This window comes from Oncorhynchus tshawytscha, unplaced genomic scaffold (assembly GCF_018296145.1).
Source record: "Oncorhynchus tshawytscha isolate Ot180627B unplaced genomic scaffold, Otsh_v2.0 Un_contig_12071_pilon_pilon, whole genome shotgun sequence".
Classification (NCBI taxonomy): Eukaryota; Metazoa; Chordata; class Actinopteri; order Salmoniformes; family Salmonidae; genus Oncorhynchus; species Oncorhynchus tshawytscha.
The window spans coordinates 54,105-76,040 of record NW_024608713.1 but is presented as its reverse complement, the minus strand read 5'-3'; the positions used below and the strand labels follow the sequence as shown (position 1 = coordinate 76,040).

Genomic DNA, 21,936 nt, shown 5'->3' with positions numbered 1-21,936 from the left:
TTCTGTACATTATTTTGGTGTTTTTTCTTTCTCCCCGTTTATTATTTTACTTGCTCAGCACTTTGAACTGCATTTTGTAAAGAAATAACTTTACAAATAAAGTTTGATTTGATCGTTTCTGACCTGCGTATGAGCAGTGGACATAAGTCGGTCATGATTGTTCAAGGTAACGTGAGGAGGTAGCAAGCCCTGCATGGGGATTTCATGTGGCCCTTGGTCAACAAAGGATTTCCTCTTGATCTGATGGTTTACACGTTGGTTTCTACAGCGGCAGACCGGGGTTCATTACCCGCCTAGAACATATTTGTCTGTGTTATTGTGTCAGTCCAACACAGGGCTGTTAACGTTTTCATGAAGAACCCCTCCACTGTATTCTAACTAGACTGTAGCTATATGAAGAACCCCTCCACTGTATTCTAACTAGACTGTAGCTATATGAAGAACCCCTCCACTGTATTCTAACTAGACTGTAGCTATATGAAGAACCCCTCCACTGTATTCTAACTAGACTGTAGCTATATGAAGAACCCCTCCACTGTATTCTAACTAGACTGTAGCTATATGAAGAACCCCTCCACTGTATTCTAACTAGACTGTAGCTATATGAAGAACCCCTCCACTGTATTCTAACTAGACTGTAGCTATATGAAGAACCCCTCCACTGTATTCTAACTAGACTGTAGCTATATGAAGAAGCCCTCCACTGTATTCTAACTAGACTGTAGCTATATGAAGAACCCATCCACTGTATTCTAACTAGACTGTAGCTATATGAAGAACCCCTCCACTGTATTCTAACTAGACTGTAGCTATATGAAGAACCCCTCCACTGTATTCTAACTAGACTGTAGCTATATGAAGAACCCATCCACTGTATTCTAACTAGACTGTAGCTATATGAAGAACCCCTCCACTGTATTCTAACTAGACTGTAGCTATATGAAGAACCCCTCCACTGTATTCTAACTAGACTGTAGCTATATGAAGAAGCCCTCCACTGTATTCTAACTAGACTGTAGCTATATGAAGAACCCCTCCACTGTATTCCTAACTAGACTGTAGCTATATGAAGAAGCCCTCCACTGTATTCTAACTAGACTGTAGCTATATGAAACCCCTCCACTGTATTCTAACTAGACTGTAGCTATATGAAGAAGCCCTCCACTGTATTCTAACTAGACTGTAGCTATATGAAGAACCCCTCCACTGTATTCTAACTAGACTGTAGCTATATGAAGAACCCCTCCACTGTATTCTAACTAGACTGTAGCTATATGAAGAACCCCTCCACTGTATTCTAACTAGACTGTAGCTATATGAAGAACCCTCCACTGTATTCTAACTAGACTGTAGCTATATGAAGAACCCCTCCACTGTATTCTAACTAGACTGTAGCTATATGAAGAACCCCTCCACTGTATTCTAACTAGACTGTAGCTATATGAAGAACCCTCCACTGTATTCTAACTAGACTGTAGCTATATGAAGAACCCTCCACTGTATTCTAACTAGACTGTAGCTATATGAAGAACCCTCCACTGTATTCTAACTAGACTGTCCAGCTATATGAAGAACCCCTTCACTGTATTCTAACTAGACTGTAGCTATATGAAGAACCCCTCCACTGTATTCTAACTAGATCTGTAGCTATATGAAGAACCCTCCACTGTATTCTAACTAGACTGTAGCTATATGAAGAACCCCTCCACTGTATTCTAACTAGACTGTAGCTATATGAAGAACCCTCCACTGTATTCTAACTAGACTGTAGCTATATGAAGAACCCCTCCACTGTATTCTAACTAGACTGTAGCTATATGAAGAACCCCTTCACTGTATTCTAACTAGACTGTAGCTATATGAAGAACCCCTCCACTGCTATTGCTGCCATGATATCACACAATCAATGTATAAAAGGCTCATTATTTGTTCTGTCTAAAACCTGATGAAGTCCAAGACACGAAACACGTTGGTTTTGCTTTTAACCATTAAGAAGCTTTCTTATTAACTTCCACTGTCCTCTAAGAGTTGCTGGATCTCCTCTGTCACACAATCACCGCCACAAGAGAAACATTTGATTAAATGAAGAATCGAGAGGTGAAATCAGGTCAGGTTTAGTCTCTTTATTTGGGTTAGGATAGAAGAGGGTGCAGGGTCTGAGGACAAGCTTTTACAGTGACTGTGGCAGAGGTACGCAGCACATTTCCTTGAATCTTAGAACCCTAGAAGTCTAGAACCCTAGAGTCTAGAACCCTAGATACCGTTCCCTCTTCTAGCCACGACAACAGACCCACACACACATCCATACCCCATAGATCAGAGTCAAAGGAGACACATTAGTCGTCTCGTTTTGGGCTGAATTTAGGTTTGATGAGAAACAGGATGGTTGGATGAAAATAAATTATGCGAGGGGAAAAGAGAGAGAGAGGGGAAGGAGGGGTCTGAAAATAACAGAGACGGGGAGAGAGAGAGAAATATAGAGAATATCTAGCTGTCTACCTATCAACCCACCACATCTGGTCTTTGTTGATATGTGAGTTGTTGTCGTTGTTTATTTACGCCAATAGTCTTAGAATCCATTGTTGTTTCGTGGTGTTGACGTATCTGTCCAATCAGGGAGGTTGTACGCCACAAGTCTTACATCTCCCAAACAGGTAGAGGGTGTCGTCTCAAGAGGGGGAAAACAAGTACCTCCTCCATCCCTCGCTCTCTCCCTCCCTCTAAAACAAAAGATCTAACCACGGAGAGGATCACCGGGGGGGTGAGGGGTCGGATGGAGGGATGGAGGGAGCTTTCTATCTTCCTATAGATAGGGTGCTTTCTTCCTGTCCCTTTTAGCCTTCCCCCTCCTCCTCCTCCTCCTCCTCTACTGTGCCCTTCCTCCGCTTCTCCTCCGCTCACTCTCTTCGCCCTCTGGGACCCTCACTTGCTGGACAAGGTGTAGCAGCCGTGCTGGTGCCACTGCATGTCGCGGATACGCCTCACAGACTGAAACTGGGGGTGCCGGGCACCGAACTCGTTGAAGTGCCGGTACTCACCCTTCTCCAGGAGGTACTGGGAACCACGGTATCCAGGGAACTGGTAACCCACCCAGCTGGAAGAAAACAGCAGAGGACAAGGGGGATGAGTGGAGGGATGGAGGGAGGGAGATAGATGGGAGAGAGATGGGAGAGAGAGGAGAAGGGGGATGAGTGGAGGGATGGAGGGAGGGAGATAGATGGGAGAGAGAGATGGGAGAGAGAGGAGAAGGGGGATGAGGGAGGGATGGAGGGAGAGAGATAGATGGGAGAGAGATGGGAGAGAGAGGACAAGGGGGTGAGTGGAGGGATGGAGGAGGGAGATAGATGGGAAGAGATGGAGAGAGAGGAGAAGGGATGAGTGGAGGGATGGAGATAGATGGGAGAGAGATGGGAGAGAGAGGAGAAGGGGATGAGTGGAGGATGGTGGGAGAGAGATAGATGGGAGAGAGATGGGAGAGAGAGGACAAGGGGGATGAGTGGAGGGATGGAGGGAGAGAGATAGATGGGAGAGAGATGGGAGAGAGAGGACAAGGGGATGAGTGGAGGGATGGAGGGAGGGAGATAGATGGGAAGAGATGGGAGAGAGAGGAGAAGGGATGAGTGGAGGGATGGTGGGAGAGAGATAGATGGGCGAGAGATGGGAGAGAGAGGACAAGGGGGATGAGGGAGGGATGGAGGGAGAGAGATGGAGAGAGATGGGAGAGAGAGGACAAGGGGGATGAGGAGGGATGGAGGAGGGAGATAGATGGGAAGAGATGGGAGAGAGGAGAAGGGGGATGAGTGGAGGGATGGAGGGAGAGAGATAGATGGGGAAGAGATGGGGAGAGAGGAGAAGGGGGATGAGTGGGAGGGATGGAGGAGAGAGATAGATGGAGAGATGGGAGAGAGAGGACAAGGGGGATGAGGGAGGATGGAGGGAGGGAGATAGATGGGGAAGAGATGGGAGAGAGAGGAGAAGGATGAGTGGAGGGATGGAGGGAGGAGAGAGATGGGAGAGAGAGGAGAAGTTGGAAAAAAGCTGAGTGAATGAGGGCTGGAATGGGGGAAGAGAGGGACATAGATGGGAGAAAGCGAGAGGATGAAGAAGAGATGAACAGAGGCCGAGAAATAAAGACAGAGAGAGAGAATCAATAGTGTGAGTTAGAGAGAGAGGGCAGGAGGGACACAGAGGTAGAGAAATTAGCAAAGAAGAGTAAAGTAGAAAAGAAAGCGAGAACCGATGGAGACAAAGAGAAAAGATGAGAAGCCGACAGCATCAGAGGAACAGGCAGGGAGTTGGAAGCTGTGAGGAGGGAGATGTCTTGTTAAATAGAGGTATTGATCTGTTTGTCACGTTTTGCCTGTAGTGCCACAGGTACCTGTCTGTCCGTTTGATGTTTCAACCAGAGGGAACCTGTCTACTCACTGTGGGCCAAACACATCTATGAAGGAACTGGACCAATCTCCTCCCTCACTGTGCAGATACACTGGAGAGACGAAGCTCACATGCACACAGATACACACACACACATGTACATGAACGAACACACACAAACAAACTGTGCTATATAAAACCCTTTGTTCTGATTCTGAAGAGGCTGTTTAAAACAGGAAAGACATCCTGACATCATTCCTGCTGCCTTTCGGAAAGTGAATCACAGATCTTCAGGGATACGTCCCAAATGGTGCCCTAGTCCCTATTTAGTACACTACTTGACCAGGGCCCATACTGCATATGAAGGGAATAGGGTGCCATTTGAGAGGCAGACTAGATTCTATTTGAAGTATGTAGACACAGGAAGCCAGAGGAAACAGAGAACCTATATATTAAATGATCTTCTAAATGGAACCCCTCTGACAATTAAAACTATTGGGAAACTTTCGTCATTCCAAACTATTTTAGGAACAGTTTCTGGAATTCTATTATTTTACATAGAAACGGGGAACGACTCAGCCATTTGAAATGAATGAATAATTTGTACAATAGATTACAAACGATCTAAGGTATCTAGGTTTGGTGATGCCTGGTTGTTTATGTCATAATGACATTACTGTCTCATCCACTTCCTGCTCTATCTCGCCTATAGACCAATGGCATGTTTGTCTGCGATGTGGGTGTGTCCTGTTGCCGCAGCGACCACTCACCTTCCGCAGCTGACCATGATGCTGCCGACCCTATCGGTGAATCCGTAGGAGAACAGAGAGGGAACATCATCATCCATGATCTCCATCTTCGACCCTTGAACTCTCCAACCTCGAACAGGCAGATCTTGTGCTTCTCAGGGTCCTGAGAGAGAGGGGGAGGGGGAAGAGGGGAGGGAGGTGGGGAGAGAGAGGGTGGAGTTAAAAACTAACATAGATAACAGGCGGAACTGATCAATTTGGATAAATTAATGGATGGATGGATGGATGGATGGATGGATGGATGGATGAATGGATAGATGGATGGATGGATGGATGAATGGATTGATGGATGGATGAGTAGATGGATGGATAAATGAATGAATGAATGAATGAATGAATGAATGAATGAATGAATATGGATGAATGGATGGATAGATGGATGGATGAGTAGATGGATGAGTAGATGGATGGATGGATGGATGGATGGATGGATAAATGAATGACTAGATGAATATGGATGGATGTTAAGAGAGATGATTACTAACAGCAGAAATACATGATTATCAGATACGTGCATGTAAATGTATTCTGGCCAATGACAGAGATGTAGTGCTGGAGAGATGGAAGGACAGAGTGATGGGGAGAGACAAATGGAGGAGTGTGTGACATACCATGCGGACGGCCTGAAGGACAGCAGGTAGTCATTCTTCTGACAGTTGCTCCAGGAGTCCCAGCGGGGTACTCTCCCTTCTCCAGGATGAACATCTCACCACAGAAGTTCATCTGCTCATAACCCACGAAACTGATAGAGGGAGAAAGGGGAGAGAGAGGGAGTGAGAGAGGGAGGGAGAGGGGAAGAGGGGTAAGGGAGGGGGAGGAGAGGGGGAAGAGAGAGAGGCAGAACACATTGAGAACCATGGTTGCAGGAACATTTGATAGGAATAAATGTTAGTTTGTGTTAGATTGACAAACAGGTATGGGTGTGTCATAGTAACGTTAGTGTAGGAAAAGATTTCACTACAAGTGCATGTGGGAATTAGGTGTGTGTTGGTGAAGTTGAGGTGTGTGTGTGTGTGTGTGTCGAGGGACAGGCTGGTACCACGGCCCGCAGTCGACACGCAGGGAGCGGACCCTGTCCATGCCCATGTCACACACGTTCATGCACTCATTGGTGATCTCCATACAGCGGCCCTGGAAGTTCTCCTGGTCGAAGACGCACATCTGAGATGGAGAGAGAGAGGGAGGGAGGGAGGGGTGAGAGAGAGAGAGGAGAGAGGGGGAGAGGGAGGAGAGGGAGAGGGAGGGAGGGGAGGGAGGGAGGGAGAGGGGAGGGAGGGAGGGAGGGAGGGAGGGAGGGAGGGAGGGAGGGAGGGAGGGAGGGAGGGAGGGAGGGAGGGAGGGGAGGGGGAGGGAGGGAGGGAGGGAGGGAGGGAGAGGAGGGAGAAGAGAGAGGAGAGGAGAGAGAGAGAGAGAGAGAGAGAGAAAGATAAAGAGATTGGGAAAAAGAGAAATTAGTTTAATTCTCACATCTTTTTCTTTGAGGCTGAACTGTGTAATGTAACAAAACAAACACTTTTTGAATCGCAAATGGTCCCCTATTCCCTATATAGTGCACTTGGGCTCTGGTCAAAAGTAGTGCTCTACATAGGAAATAGGGGGCCATTTTGGACACAGACACTGTCCTTGTGTGATTCTCTTAGAACGCCTCCACACACACATAGCTATGGCAACTGTGACTTACCACCACAGGCAACTACAGGCATTGTGTGGAAACAGTGTGTGAGTAGTTACGTACGAGTGTCAAAGTACCAACAATTATATAACATATATGTGTGGCCATCTGGTTTTGTATGCGTACATTATATGTGTGTGTGTATATATACGCGTGTGTGTGTGTGTGTGTGTATGCATGAATGTGTTTGTGTGTGTATGTGTGAATGTGTGAATGTGTGTGTGTATGTGTGTGTGTGTGTGTGTGTGTGTGTGTGTGTGTGTGTGTGTGTGTGTGTGTGTGTGTGTGTGTGTGTGTGGGTGTGTGTGTGTGTGGGTGTGTATGCGTGTGTGTGTGTGTGTGTGTGTGTGTGTGTGTGTGTGTGTGTGTGTGTGTGTGTGTGTGTGTGTGTGTGTGTGTGTGTGTGTGTGTGTGTGTGTGTGTATGCATGCAGGTGTGTTACCTTGTAGGCGTTCATGCCCATCTCAGATCTCTTCCCTGGGCGGCCTTGCCGTCGGTCTGGGAAGCAGATTTCGACTTATCTCCAGACATGATGACTGGAACAAAAACAGAGGGATGACAGAGGGAAGGAAATTAAAGGAGGTAAAGAAATGTACGAGGGTTCAACACACTGCTGCTAAGTTTAATGCTGCTGAAACAGACACAGCTCATTTACCACTTTATCCCATTGAAGTCTACAACTTTTACCCAAACGTGTTCTAGACAGTAGACCGTACCCCTGCTTTACTCCTTAGCTCCTTAGCAGAGCCTGTAATTGATCATCGGAACAGAAAAATATGAGTAGCCATCTTGGATGAGGTTTAACCACATGACCCCTACTGGCCACTTTAAAATGTTCCTCGAGTTCCCTTACGATCCAAACATCAGTAAGAACAGAAATGAAGAGTTTGTTGTTGTTGTTTGCCCATGTAAACCATGTCCACTTAAGAGTCAATGAATCTCCAATGTAAAAGAGTCAACCAGATATTATAGAAAACAAGAACCTACAGATTCATTAAACAATCCCTGTGGAACTCGGTAAAACACGTCAATTAAGAAATATAAGTTATTTATGTGTTCTTTCTAGTTACTAGGATGCCATTTAGAGTGACCTATATTTGAATTTGACGTTTGAGATACCTAATCTATCCCTCTCTCATCCCCATTTTCCCTCTTCCCCCATCTCTCTGTATCTCTGTGTGCCCGTCTCTTACCTCTGCTCAGTGTGTGGGTACAGGAGTGGCTCAGGCGGTCAGTGTGTGAGAGGAGAGGGCCCTCCCGAACCTTTTATATGCTGGCGCCCAGAGAGGGGGGATTAGAGTGACAGAGAGAAACCCGCTGAGCTCACAGCCAGGGAAGAATAGAAATCCCCCCATCATCAAAGAGAGAGAGAGAGAGAGAGAGAGAGAGAGAGAGAGAGAGAGAGATGTAAATACTGCATGAGTACAGAGATATGTATGGTAGTTGGTGATTGAAGTGTTGTCATGATGCACAGGTCTCTCTGTGAAGTTTTTAAATGTTATTAATTTTGTACGTTTTTAAAATTTATTTATTTATTTTTAACCTTTATTTAACTAGGCAAGTCAGTTAAGAACAAATTCTTATTTACAATGATGGCCTACCAAAAGGCAAAATGCCTCCTGTGGGGACGAGGGCCTGGGATTAAAAACAAATAAAAAATACAATATGAATATAGGACAACATTTTGGACCTGTTGTTATCAGGAACGTGTTTTCATGGAACACTGTCATTTCCTCCACTATACATGAAGTCCTTATTCCTTCTCATCAGTTCTATTCATCCTTGGTTCTACCATTTCTGTTTCACTGCCACTGGAAAGCCAGGTGTCCAATAGAAACCTGGGCCCATATTCATAAAGCGTGCTGATCTAGGATCAGGTCCCCCGTCCATCTAATCTTATTTATTATGATCTAACAGGAAAACTGATCCTAGATCAGCACTACTTTGAGATGCGTTGTGAATACAGCCCTAAATCCTAGATCTAAGCTAAAGGTTATGATTGGTATTTGTAATTGTATTTATTATGGATCCCCATTAGTTCCTCCCAAGGCAGCAGCTACTCTTCCTGGGGTTTATTATGGATCCCCATTAGTTCCTGCCAAGGCAGCAGCTACTCTTCCTGGGGTTTATTATGGATCCCACTTAGTTCCTCCCAAGGCAGCAGCTACTCTTCCTGGGGTTTATTATGGATACCAGTTAGTTCCTCCCAAGGCAGCAGATACTCTTCCTGGGGTTTATTATGGATACCAATTAGTTCCTGCCAAGGCAGCAGCTTCTCTTCCTGGGGTTTATTATGGATACCAATCCCCAAGGCAGCAGCTTCTCTTCCTGGGGTTTATTATGGATCCCAATTAGGATTCCTCCCAAGGCAGCAGCTTCTCTTCCTGGGGTTTATTATGGATCCCCATTAGTTCCTCCAAGGCAGCAGCTATTATGGATACCAATCTTCCTTCTGGGGTTTATTATGGATACCAATTAGTTCCTCCCAAGGCAGCAGCTACTCTTCCTGGGGTTTATTATGGATCCCAATTAGTTCCTCCCAAGGCAGCAGCTTCTCTTCCTGGGGTTTATTATGGATACCAATTAGTTCCTGCCAAGGCAGCAGCTAACCTGGGGTTTATTATGGATCTCCATTAGTTCCTCTTCCTGGGGTCCAACAAAATTAAGGCAGTTTATACCATTTTAAAAACATTACAGTACATTCACAGATGTCTCAACACACTGGTGTTGGGGTGGGGACATTTGATCCTAGATCAGTGCTTAGAGGTAACATCTGTTTGGAGAGAGATTGGTTGAGAGAACAGAGAGATAGATGGATCTCATTTGATAAAATTTGATGGATGATAAAATTGTCTTATGGACAAGGAGATACATGTTTGAAAATCATATGTTCTATGGTAGTATGGTAGTATGGTAGGATGGTGGTCTATGGTAGTATGGTCTATGGTAGTATGGTAGAATAGTAGTATGCTAGTATGGTCTATGGTCTATGGTAGTATGGTAGTATGGTAGTATGGTCTATGGGAGTATGTACATGTGGTCTATGGTAGTATGGTAGTATGGCAGTATGGTCTATGGTAGTATGGTAGTATGGTAGTGTGGTCTATGGCAGCATGGTAGCATGGTAGCATGGTAGTATGGTAGTATGGTCTGTGGTAGTATGGTAGTATGATATGATAGTATGGTCTATGATATGGTAGTATGGTCTATGGTAGTATGGTAGTATGGTAGTATGGTCTAGTATATGGTCTATGGTAGTATGGTATATGTATGGTAGTATGGTCTATGGTAGTATGGTCTATAGTAGTATGGTAGTATGGTCTATGTATATGGTCTATGTAGTATGGTCTATGGTAGTATGGTCTATGGTAGTATGTAGTATGGTAGTATGGCCTATGCTAGTATGGTAGTATGGTCTATGGTAGTATGGTAGTGTGGTCTATGGTAGTATGGTCTATGGTAGTATGGTCTATGGTAGTATGGTAGTATGGTCTATGGTAGTATGGTCTATGGTAGTATGGAAGTATGGTCCATGGTAGTATGGTAGTATGGTCTAGTAGTATAGTAGTATGGTCTATGGTAGTATGGTCTATGGTAGTATGGTAGTGTGGTCTATGGTAGTATGTATGGTCTATGGTAGTATGGTCTATGGTACTATGGTCTATGGTAGTATGGTAGCATGGTCTATGGTAGTATGGTCTATGGTAGTATGGTAGTATGGTCCATGGTAGTATGGTCTATGGTACTATGGTCTATGGTAGTATGGTCTATGGTAGTATGGTAGTATGGTCTATGGTAGTATGGTAGTATGGTAGTATGGTAGTGTGGTCTATGGTAGTATGGTATAGTATGGTCTATGGTAGTGTGGTCTATGGTAGTATGGTAGTGTGGTCTATGGTAGTATGGTAGTATGGTCTATGGTAGTATGGTCTATGGTAGTGGTAGTGTGGTCTATGGTCTATGGTAGTATGGTCTATGGTAGTATGGTCATGGTACTATGGTCTATGGTAGTATGGTAGTATGGTCTATGGTAGTATGTTCTATGGTAGTATGGTAGTATGGTCTATGGTAGTATGGTAGTGTGGTCTATGGTACTATGGTCTATGGTAGTATGGTCTATGGTAGTATGGTAGTATGGTCTATGGTAGTATGGTAGTGTGGTCTATGGTAGCATGGTAGTATGGTAGTATGGTCTATGGTAGTATGGTAGTATGGTAGGGTCTATGGTAGTTTGGTAGTATAGTAGTATGGTCTATGGTAGTATGGTCTATGGTAGTATGGTAGTATGGTCTATGGTAGTATGGTCTATGGTAGTATGGAAGCATGGTCCATGTCTATGGTAGTATGGTCTATGGTAGTATAGTAGTATGGTCTATGGTAGTATGGTCTATGGTAGTATGGTAGTGTGGTCTATGGTAGTATGGTAGTATGGTCTATGGTAGTATGGTCAATGGTACTATGGTCTATGGTAGTATGGTAGCATGGTCTATGGTAGTATGGTAGTGTGTTCTATGGTAGTATGGTCTATGGTCTATGGTAGTATGGTCTATGGTACTATGGTCTATGGTAGTATGGTCTATGGTAGTATGGTAGTATGGTCTATGGTAGTATGGTAGTATGGTAGTATGGTAGTATGGTCTATGGTAGTTTGGTAGTATAGTCTATGGTAGTATGGTAGTATGGTAGTGTGGTCTATGGTAGTATGGTAGTATGGTCTAGGTAGTATGGTCTATGGTAGTATGGTCTATGGTAGTATGGTAGTATGGTCTATGGTAGTATGGTCAATGGTACTATGGTCTATGGTAGTATGGTAGTATGGTCTATGGTAGTATGTTCTATGGTAGTATGGTAGTATGGTCTATGGTAGTATGGTAGTATGGTCTATGGTACTATGGTCTATGGTAGTATGGTCTATGGTAGTATGGTAGTATGGTCTATGGTAGTATGGTAGTGTGTATGGTAGTATGGTAGTATGGTAGTATGGTCTATGGTAGTATGGTAGTATGGTAGTATGGTCTATGGTAGTTTGGTATGGTATGGTCTATGGTAGTATGGTCTATGGTAGTATGGTAGTATGGTCTATGGTAGTATGGTAGTATGGTCTATGGTAGTATGGTAGTAGTATGGTCTATGGTAGTATGGTAGTATGGTCTATGGTAGCATGGTCAATGGTGGTCTATGGTAGTATGGTAGTATGATCTATGGTAGTATGGTATGGTAGTATGGTAGTATGGTCTAGTTATGGTAGTATGGTCTATGGTACTATGGTCTATGGTAGTATGGTCTATGGTAGTATGGTAGTATGGTCTATGTTAGTATATGGTCTATGGTATGGTAGTATGGTCTATGGTAGTATGGTAGTATGGTCTATGGTAGTATGGTAGTGTGTCTATGGTAGTATGGTAGTATGGTAGGGTCTATGGTAGTTTGGTAGTATAGTAGGTCTATGGTAGTATGGTCTATGGTAGTATGGTAGTGGTCTATGGTAGTATGGTAGTATGGTCTATGGTAGTATGGTCTATGGTCTATGGTAGTGGTCTATGGTAGTATGGTAGTATGGTCTATGGTAGTATGGTCAATGGTACTATGGTCTATGGTAGTATGGTAGTATGGTCTATGGTAGTATGGTAGTGGTCTATGGTAGTATGGTAGTATGGTCTATGGTAGTATGGTAGTATGGTCTATGGTACTATGGTCTATGGTAGTATGGTAGTATATGGTGGTATGGTCTATGGTAGTATGGTAGTATGGTCTATGGTAGCATGGTAGTGGTAGTATGGTCTAGTATGGTAGTATGGTGGTATGGTCTATGGTAGTATGGTAGTATGGTGGTATGGTCTATGGTAGTATGGTAGTATGGCATGGTAGTTTAGTAGTATGGTCTATGGTAGTATGGTGGTATGGTAGTAGGTCCATGGTAGTATGGTAGTATGGTGGTATGGTCTATGGTAGTATGGTAGTATGGTGGTATGGTAGTATGGTAGTATGGTAGTATGGTAGTATGGTCCATGGTATGGTAGTATGGTAGTATGGTAGTATGGTGGTATGGTAGTATGGTAGTATGGTAGTATGGTAGTATGGTATATGGTTGTATGGTCTATGGTAGTATGGTAGTATGGTAGTATGGTGGTATGGTAGTATGGTAGTATGGTGGTATGGTCTAGTATGGTGGTATGGTCCATGGTAGTATGGTAGTATGGTGGTATGGTAGTATGGTGGTATGGTGTGGTATGGTAGTATGGTAGTATGGTAGTATGGTGGTATGGTCTATGGTAGTATGGTAGTATGGTAGTATGGTGGTATGGTAGGTAGCATGGTAGTATGGTAGTATGGTATGGTCTATGGTAGTATGTATATGGTCTATGGTAGTATGGTAGTATGGTATATGGTGGTATGTCTATGGTGTATGGTAGTGGTAGTATGGTAGTATGGTAGTATGGTAGTATGGTGGTATGGTCTATGGTAGTATGGTAGTATGGTAGTATGGTCAATGGTAGTATGGTAGTATGGTAGTATGGTGGTATGGTCTATGGTAGTATGGTAGTATGGTAGTATGGTAGTATGGTAGTATGGTGGTATGGTAGTATGGTAGTATGGTAGTATGGTAGTATGGTGGTATGGTCTATGGTAGTCCCCCTGTTATTTTGTCATTGTAGCTACACCAACAAGAACATCATGTGAATGGGTTAGAACATAACAATGTAGCTTTTCAGCGGTTGTTTTTTAAAACATATTCTTCCTGACTTCTCAGAAATGGCCCCTTAGTGCAGGTAAAGTGACTTCTACATCCCTATTATAGATAGTTGGCCTACTTTTGGTGAGGTACACAACATGAATCATCTCACTGCCCAAGTAGCATCGTCAGTAAATGTACAGCTATTGAGTAAATTGTCATCTCACCAACATGGACATGTTCATGTTAAATACATTCGATAAAACAATTTAATGACACATTATCAAGTAGCAGGCCTCATGTTAGACACAGCTGAACTATACCAACATGCCAAATATACAAAATACTTCACGACACTGTAACATAGAGTAGGACCAATTAGATCTAAATGGTGATCTAAGGTCAGTTTATATGATTTCCCTCCTGATGATACAGCTTAGAATATGGAGAGGTTAAGCTGATCCTAGAACTGTGCGTAGAGACAGATATCTGAATCCTAAATGGCACCCTGTTCCCTATTTTAGTGCACAATTGTTTATTTTTTCTCCCCCTTTTCTCCCCAATTTCGTGGTATCCAATTGTTAGTAGTTACTGTCTTGTCTCATCGCTACAACTCCCGTACGGACTCGGGAGAGGCGAAGGTCAAGAGCCATGTGTCCTCCGAAATACAACCCAAGCCACACTGCTTTTTAACACAGCGCACATCCAACCCAGAAGCCAGCCACACCAATGTGTCGGAGGAAACACCGTATACCTAGCCAGCGTGCACTGCGCCCAGCCCACCACAGGAGTCACTAGTGCGTGATGTGAGGTTATCCCCAACCATCCCTCGGACGACGCTAGGCCAATTGTGTGCCGCCCCATGGGCCTCCCGGTCGCGGCCGGCTGCGACAGACCCTGGGCTCCAACCCAGAGTCTCTGGTGGCACAGCCTTGGACCACTGCGCCACCCGGGAGGCCCCTTAGTGCACAATTTTTGACCGGGACCCATAGGAAATAGGGTGCCAGTTGGAACATAGTCACAGTCTCCACCTCATACCAGAGGTTCATGGTCTGTACAGTAGCCATTTTGGATCTGTGCCCTCATCACTTCTGAACAGTAGCATGTCTGGATGGGAGGAGTCTGTGGGGCCATAGAACAGGGGGCCGAGTTCCGTGCCATGCCACACAACAGAATGTTCAGATACAGTGCCTTGCGAAAGTATTCGGCCCCCTTGAACTTTGCGACCTTTTGCCACATTTCAGGCTTCAAACATAAAGATATAAAACTGTATTTTTTTGTGAAGAATCAACAACAAGTGGGACACAATCATGAAGTGGAACAACATTTATTGGATATTTCAAACTTTTTTAACAAATCAAAAACTGAAAAATTGGGCGTGCAAAATTATTCAGCCCCCTTAAGTTAATACTTTGTAGCGCCACCTTTTGCTGCGATTACAGCTGTAAGTCGCTTGGGGTATGTCTCTATCAGTTTTGCACATCGAGAGACTGACATTTTTCCCATTCCTCCTTGCAAAACAGCTCGAGCTCAGTGAGGTTGGATGGAGAGCATTTGTGAACAGCAGTTTTCAGTTCTTTCCACAGATTCTCGATTGGATTCAGGGCTGGACTTTGACTTGGCCATTCTAACACCTGGATATGTTTATTTTTGAACCATTCCATTGTAGATTTTGCTTTATGTTTTGGATCATTGTCTTGTTGGAAGACAAATCTCCGTCCCAGTCTCAGGTCTTTTGCAGACTCCATCAGGTTTTCTTCCAGAATGGTCCTGTATTTGGTTCCATCCATCTTCCCATCAATTTTAACCATCTTCCCTGTCCCTGCTGAAGAAAAGCAGGCCCAAACCATGATGCTGCCACCACCATGTTTGACAGTGAGGATGGGGTGTTCAGGGTGATGAGCTGTGTTGCTTTTACGCCAAACATAACGTTTTGCATTGTTGCCAAAAAGTTCAATTTTGGTTTCATCTGACCAGAGCACCTTCTTCCACATGTTTGGTGTGTCTCCCAGGTGGCTTGTGGCAAACTTTAAACACACTTTTTATGGATATCTTTAAGAAATGGCTTTCTTCTTGCCACTCTTCCATAAAGGCCAGATTTGTGCAATATACGACTGATTGTTGTCCTATGGACAGAGTCTCCCACCTCAGCTGTAGATCTCTGCAGTTCATCCAGAGTGATCATGGGCCTCTTGGCTGCATCTCTGAGTCTCAGTCTTCTCCTTGTATGAGCTGAAAGTTTAGAGGGACGGCCAGGTCTTGGTAGATTTGCAGTGGTCTGATACTCCTTCCATTTCAATATTATCGCTTGCACAATGCTCCTTGGGATGTTTAAAGGTTGGGAAATCTTTTTGTATCCAAATCCGGCTTTAAACTTCTTCACAACAGTATCTCGGACCTGCCTGGTGTGTTCCTGTTCTTCATGATGCTCTCTGCGCTTTTAACGGACCTCTGAGACTATCACAGTGCAGGTGCATTTATACGGAGACTTGATTACACACAGGTGGATTGTATTTATCATCATTAGTCATTTAGGTCAACATTGGATCATTCAGAGATCCTCACTGAACTTCTGGAGAGAGTTTGCTGCACTGAAAGTAAAGGGGCTGAATAATTTTGCACGCCCAATTTTTCAGTTTTTGATTTGTTAAAAAAGTTTGAAATATCCAATAAATGTTGTTCCACTTCATGATTGTGTCCCACTTGTTGTTGATTCTTCACAAAAAATACAGTTTTATATCTTTATGTTTGAAGCCTGAAATATGGCAAAAGGTCGCAAAGTTCAAGGGGGCCGAATACTTTCGCAAGGCACTGTAGATATGTATCAAGTAGAACAGTCACATAAAATAGGGATTAGGGCAGTGGTTCCCAAACTTGGGGGTCAGGACTCCATGTGGCATCCCTTAAAATTGAAATGGGATTCCCTGAGAAAATCTGTAATCTCATCAAACAAATGAACACCCTTTCCCTATTCAAATGGGCATAGAACCTATTATGGTCAACTAACAGCCTTTTACACTATTAGAATACGCTTTCGTGACATTATTATGTGTTGGGCCAGGCTGCTGGACCTAACATTGTGTGAATATCAACCATAGAGATGGAAAGAGGTCTCATCTTTGTATCTGTGCCATTATGGAAACTGTGATAGCATGGTCAGCGCCATTGAGGCTATCTCCATTGAAAATAGTAAATGTTCTACTTTTGTGTTTGATAAAACTGTCAAGCTTATAATCGTGATTTATCCTCACCTGTGGTGCTGGAGTCCTGAACCAAATGTTGTGTGTCATTCATTCATTGTGGCCACTAAATGATGATATAGGATAACAGCCATTAACAAACCAGAGGCAACCCCATTTGAAGATGCTCTGCTCCCTCCAAACCCTTAGGAATCCCCATCCAGTTGACTAATTTAAAATGGTGGAAGCCCTCAATGACAATGTCCATGCTAAAATGGGTTATATCCGAGTTGATTCCTCTAAATATCTCTATGATATGAATCCACAGCGTTAACTAAGGCATAAAGCATTTCTAAATGCTGTCCTCTCCATTTTCTAGTGTCAATTTGGTGGTCGTGCGTTTTAGGTGTCCCCAACCAATTGTGTTTTTTTGTTTGTTTCTTTGCATTGTTTGTAACTCTTTTAAAAAAAAATCATTTTGCACATAATGTTATTTTTGTAAATAACAGCGGGCGCACGATATCTTAGGAAGTCTTGAGCTCTCTCTCGCCCTCCATTTGGCAAATCTGACCATAATTCTATCCTCCTGATTCCTGCAAAAATGAAAGCAGGAGGCACCTGTGTCTCTGTCAATAAAAAAGTGGTCAGATGAAGCAGATGCTAAGCTAAAGGACTGTTTTGCTAGCACAGACTGGAATGTGTTCTGGGATTCCTCTGATGGCATTGAGGAGTACATCACATCAGTCATCGGCTTCATCAATAAGTGCATCGATGACGTCATCCCCACAGTGACCGTACGTACATACCCCAACCAGAAGCAATGGATGACAGGCAACATCCGCATTGAGCTAAAGGCTAGAGCTGCCGCTTTCAAGGAGCGGGACTCTCACCTGGAAGCTTATAAGAAATCCCGCTCTGCCCTCTGACGAACCATCAAACAGCCAAGCGTCAATACAGGACTAAGATGGAATCGACCTATACCGGCTCTGAAGCTCGTGGGATGTGGCAGGGCTTGCAAACCATTACAGGCTACAACAGGAAGCACAGCCGAGAGCTGCCCAATGACACGAGCCTACCAGACGAGCTAAACTACTTCTATGCTCGCTTCGAGGCAAATAACACTGAAACATGCATGAGAGCACCAGCTGTTCCGGAAGAGTGTGTGATCACGCTCTCCGCAGCCGATGTGGGTAAGACCTTTAAACAGGTCAACATTCAAAAGCCCGCAGGGCCAGACGGATTACCAGGACATGTACTGTGACCATGCGCTGACCAACTGGCAAGTGTCTTCACTGACATTTTCAAACTCTCCTGTCCAAGTCCTTAATAACAAGATGTATTAAGCAGACCACCATAGTCCCTGTGTCCAAGAACACTAAGGTAACCTGTCTAAATGACTACCGACCCGTAGCACTCACGTCTGTTGCCATGGAGTGCTTTGAATGGCTGGTTATGGCTCACATCAACACCATTATCCCAGAAACCCTAGATCCACTCCAATTTGCATACCACCCCACCAGATCAACAGATGATGCAATCTCTATTGCACTCCACACAGCCCTTTTCCACCTTGACAAAAGGAACACCTATGTGAGAATGCTATTCATTGACTACAGCTCGACATTCAACACCATAGTGCCCTCAGAACTCAATCAATAAGCTAAGGACCCTGGGACTTAACACCTCCCTCTGCAACTGGATCCTGGACTTCCTGACGGGCCGCCCCCAGGTGGTAAGGGTAGGTAACAACACATCCGCCACGCTGATCCTCAACACAGGGGCCCCTCAGGGGGTGTGTGCTCAGTCCCCTCCTGTTCACTCAAGACTGCATGGCCAGACACGACTCCAACACCATCATTAAGTTTGCCGTTGACACTACAGTGGTAGGCCTGATCATCGACAACGACGAGACAGCCTACAGGGAGGAGGTCAGAGACCTGGCCGTGGGGTGCCAGGACAACAACCTCTCCCTCAACATGATCAAGACAAAGGAGATGATTGTGGACTACATGAAAAAGAGGACCGAGTACACCCCCATTTTCATTGACGGGGCTGTAGTGGAGAAGGTTGAGAGCTTCAAGTTCCTTGGTGTCCACATCACCAACAAACTAACATGGTCCAAGCACACCAAGACAGTCGTGAAGAGGGCATGACAAAACCTATTCCCCTTCAGGAAACCGAAAAGATTTGGCATGGGTCCTCAGATCCTCAAAAGGTTCTACAGCTGCACCATCGAGAGCATCCTGGCTGTTTGCATCACTGCCTGGTATGGCAACTGCTTGGCCTCCGACCGCAAGGCACCACCGAGGGTAGTGAAAACAGCCCAGTACATCACTGGGGCCAAGCTTCCTGCCATCCAGGACCTCTAGACCAGGCGGTGTAAGAGGAAGGCCCTAAAATCATCAAAGACTCCAGCCACCCTAGTAATAGACTGTTCTCTCTGCTACTGCATGGCAAGCGGTACCGGAGCGCCAAGTCTAGGTCCAAGAGGCTTTTAAACAGCCCAAAGCCATAAGACTCCTGAATATCTAATCAAATGGCTACCTAGACTATTTGCATTGCCCCCCCCCCTCTTTCACACCACTGCTACTCTCTGTAGTTATCATCTATGCATTGTCACTTTAATAACTCTACCTACATATACATATTACCTCAACTAACCACTGCCCCCACACATTGAATCTGTACCGGTACCCCCTGTGTATAGTCTCGCTATTGTTATTTTACTGTTGCTCTTTAATTACTTGTTACTTTTATTTCTTAATCTTATCCATATTTTTTAAACTGCATTGTTGGTTAGGGCTTGTAAGTAAGCATTTCACTGTAAGGTCTACACTTGTTGTATTCGGCGCATGTGACTAATAAAATACAATTTGATTTGATTTGATTAAGGAATCACAACAGCTCTATGAAAGGCATTTTCATCTGCAACATCTAAGTAGGATGCCCCACTACAGCACGTTCAGATAGAAATATATCATGTAGAATATACATGCTACTCATTCATATAGGAATCATGTCAGTTACAAGACATTTCTATCTGCACCATTTGGAAAGAAATCGGCTCGAGGCTCGGCTCTCTCCTCTCGACCACTATTCAAATCTTGACATTTCAGTCATCAATTTGCGGCCTGCATCACATGATTTAAAAATAGCCTCTCTGGTATGTAAATGTGGAATTCCTACCTTAATGTTCTTAGTCTAAAATCTGCAACCTCACTGTTCAAATAATATTGTTGCACATGCAATATACCAAATATGAAGTTTGTATGGAAACAGTCGGACACCAGCCTGCCATAACCTCCTCAAATGTTCTAGCTCAGAGGTCAAGGGTTAAATGAGGTCATCAGGAACTGTGTGTGTGTGTGTGGAGGGGGGGCCACCATGACAACCGTGTGAACTCACCAGTACTATGGGCTTGGATAAACAGAACATCATGTATTGGCCTAACATCTCTAGTATAGCCTAGCCTACTGCTGGAACCTACTACAATTTTAGCTCACTTTTAAAAATATATGGCTGTGACTTGACATTTAAACGCCTGCAGGCCCAGACGGCATCCCCAGCTGGAACCAGCTGGCCGGTGTGTTTACGGACATATTCAACCAATCCCTATACCAGTCTGCTGTTCCCACATGCTTCAAGAGGGCCACCATTGTTCCTGTTCCCAAAAAGCTAAGGTAACTGAGCTAAACGACTACCGCCCCGTGGTCATCATGAAGTGCTTTGAGAGACTAGTCAAGGACCATATCACCTCCACCCTACCTGCACCCTTGACAGCCACTCCATTTTACCGAAATAGGTCCACAGACGATGCATGCACACTGCCCAACCCATCTGGACAAGAGGAATACCTATGTGAGAATGCTGTTCATCGACTACAGCTCGGCATTCAACACCATAGTACCCTCCAACTCGTCATCAAGCTCGAGACCCTGGGTCTCGACCCCGCCCTGTGCAACTGTTCATGGTGAGGGTGGCAACAACATCTCCTCCCCGCTGATCCTCAACACTGGGGCCCCACAGGGTGCAGCCCCCTCCTGTACTTGTTCACCCACGACTAACATTCATCAAGTTTGCTACAACAGTGGTAGGCTTGATTACCAACAACGACGAGACGGCCTACAGGGAGGAGGTGAGGGCCCTCGGAGTGTGGTGTCAGGAAAATAACCTCACACTCAACGTCAACAAAACTAAGGAGATGATTGTGACTAGTTTCCACATCGATGGAACAGTTTGGAGAGGTAGCAAGTTTTAAGTTCCTCTACACATCACAGACAAACTGAATTGGTCCACTCACACAGACAGCATCGTGAGGAAGGCGCAGCAGCGCCTCTTCAACCTCAGGAGGCTGAAGTCTGACAAACTTCTACAGATGCACAATCGGAGCATCCTGGCGGGCTGTATCACCGCCTGGTATGGCAACTGCACCGCCCTCAACCGTTCTCAGAGGGTAGTGAGGTCTGCACAACGTCACCGGGGGCAAACTACCTGCCCTCCAGGACACCTACACCACCCGATGCTACAGGAAGGCCATAAAGATCATCAAGGACATCAACCACCCGAGCCACTGCCTGGCTGTCATCCAGAAGGCGAGGTCAGTGGTGCATCAAAGCTGGGACCGAGAGACTGAAAAACAGCTTCTATCTCAAGGCCATCAGACTGTTAAACAGCCATGGCTACTGTTGTCAATGACACTGACTCTACTCCACCACTTTAATCATGGGATTGATGGGAAATTATGTAAATATATCACTAGCCACTTTAAACAATGCTACCTTATATAATGTTACTTACCCTACATTGTTCATCTCATATGCATACGTTGATACTGTACTCTATATCATCGACTGCATCCTTATGTAATACATGTATCACCCACTTTAACTATGCCACTTGGTTTATACTTATCTCATATGTATATACTGGATATCATCTACTGTATCTTGCCTATGCTGCTCTGTACCATCACTCATTCCACCTTATGTACATATTCTTTATCCCCTTACACTGTGTACTAGTTTTTTTTTGGAATTGTTATTAGATTACTTGCTCGTTATTACTGCATTGTCGGAACTAGAAGCACAAGCATTTCGCTACACCGCATTAACATCTGCTAACCATGTGTATGTGACAAATAAAATTTGATTTGAAACATAGAATAGGCTATATAACTAGGGTTAGTATATTAGGCTATATCAATACTAACATCTAATTTGATTGAAGTCA

General features: G+C 44.4%; 1 pseudogene; it reads right to left on the bottom strand.

The window, feature by feature from the left end:
• Window positions 1-2,906: 2,906 nt before the first annotated feature.
• Window positions 2,907-7,772, bottom strand: LOC121843750 (annotated as a pseudogene).
• Between the last annotated feature and the right edge of the window lie 14,164 nt (window positions 7,773-21,936).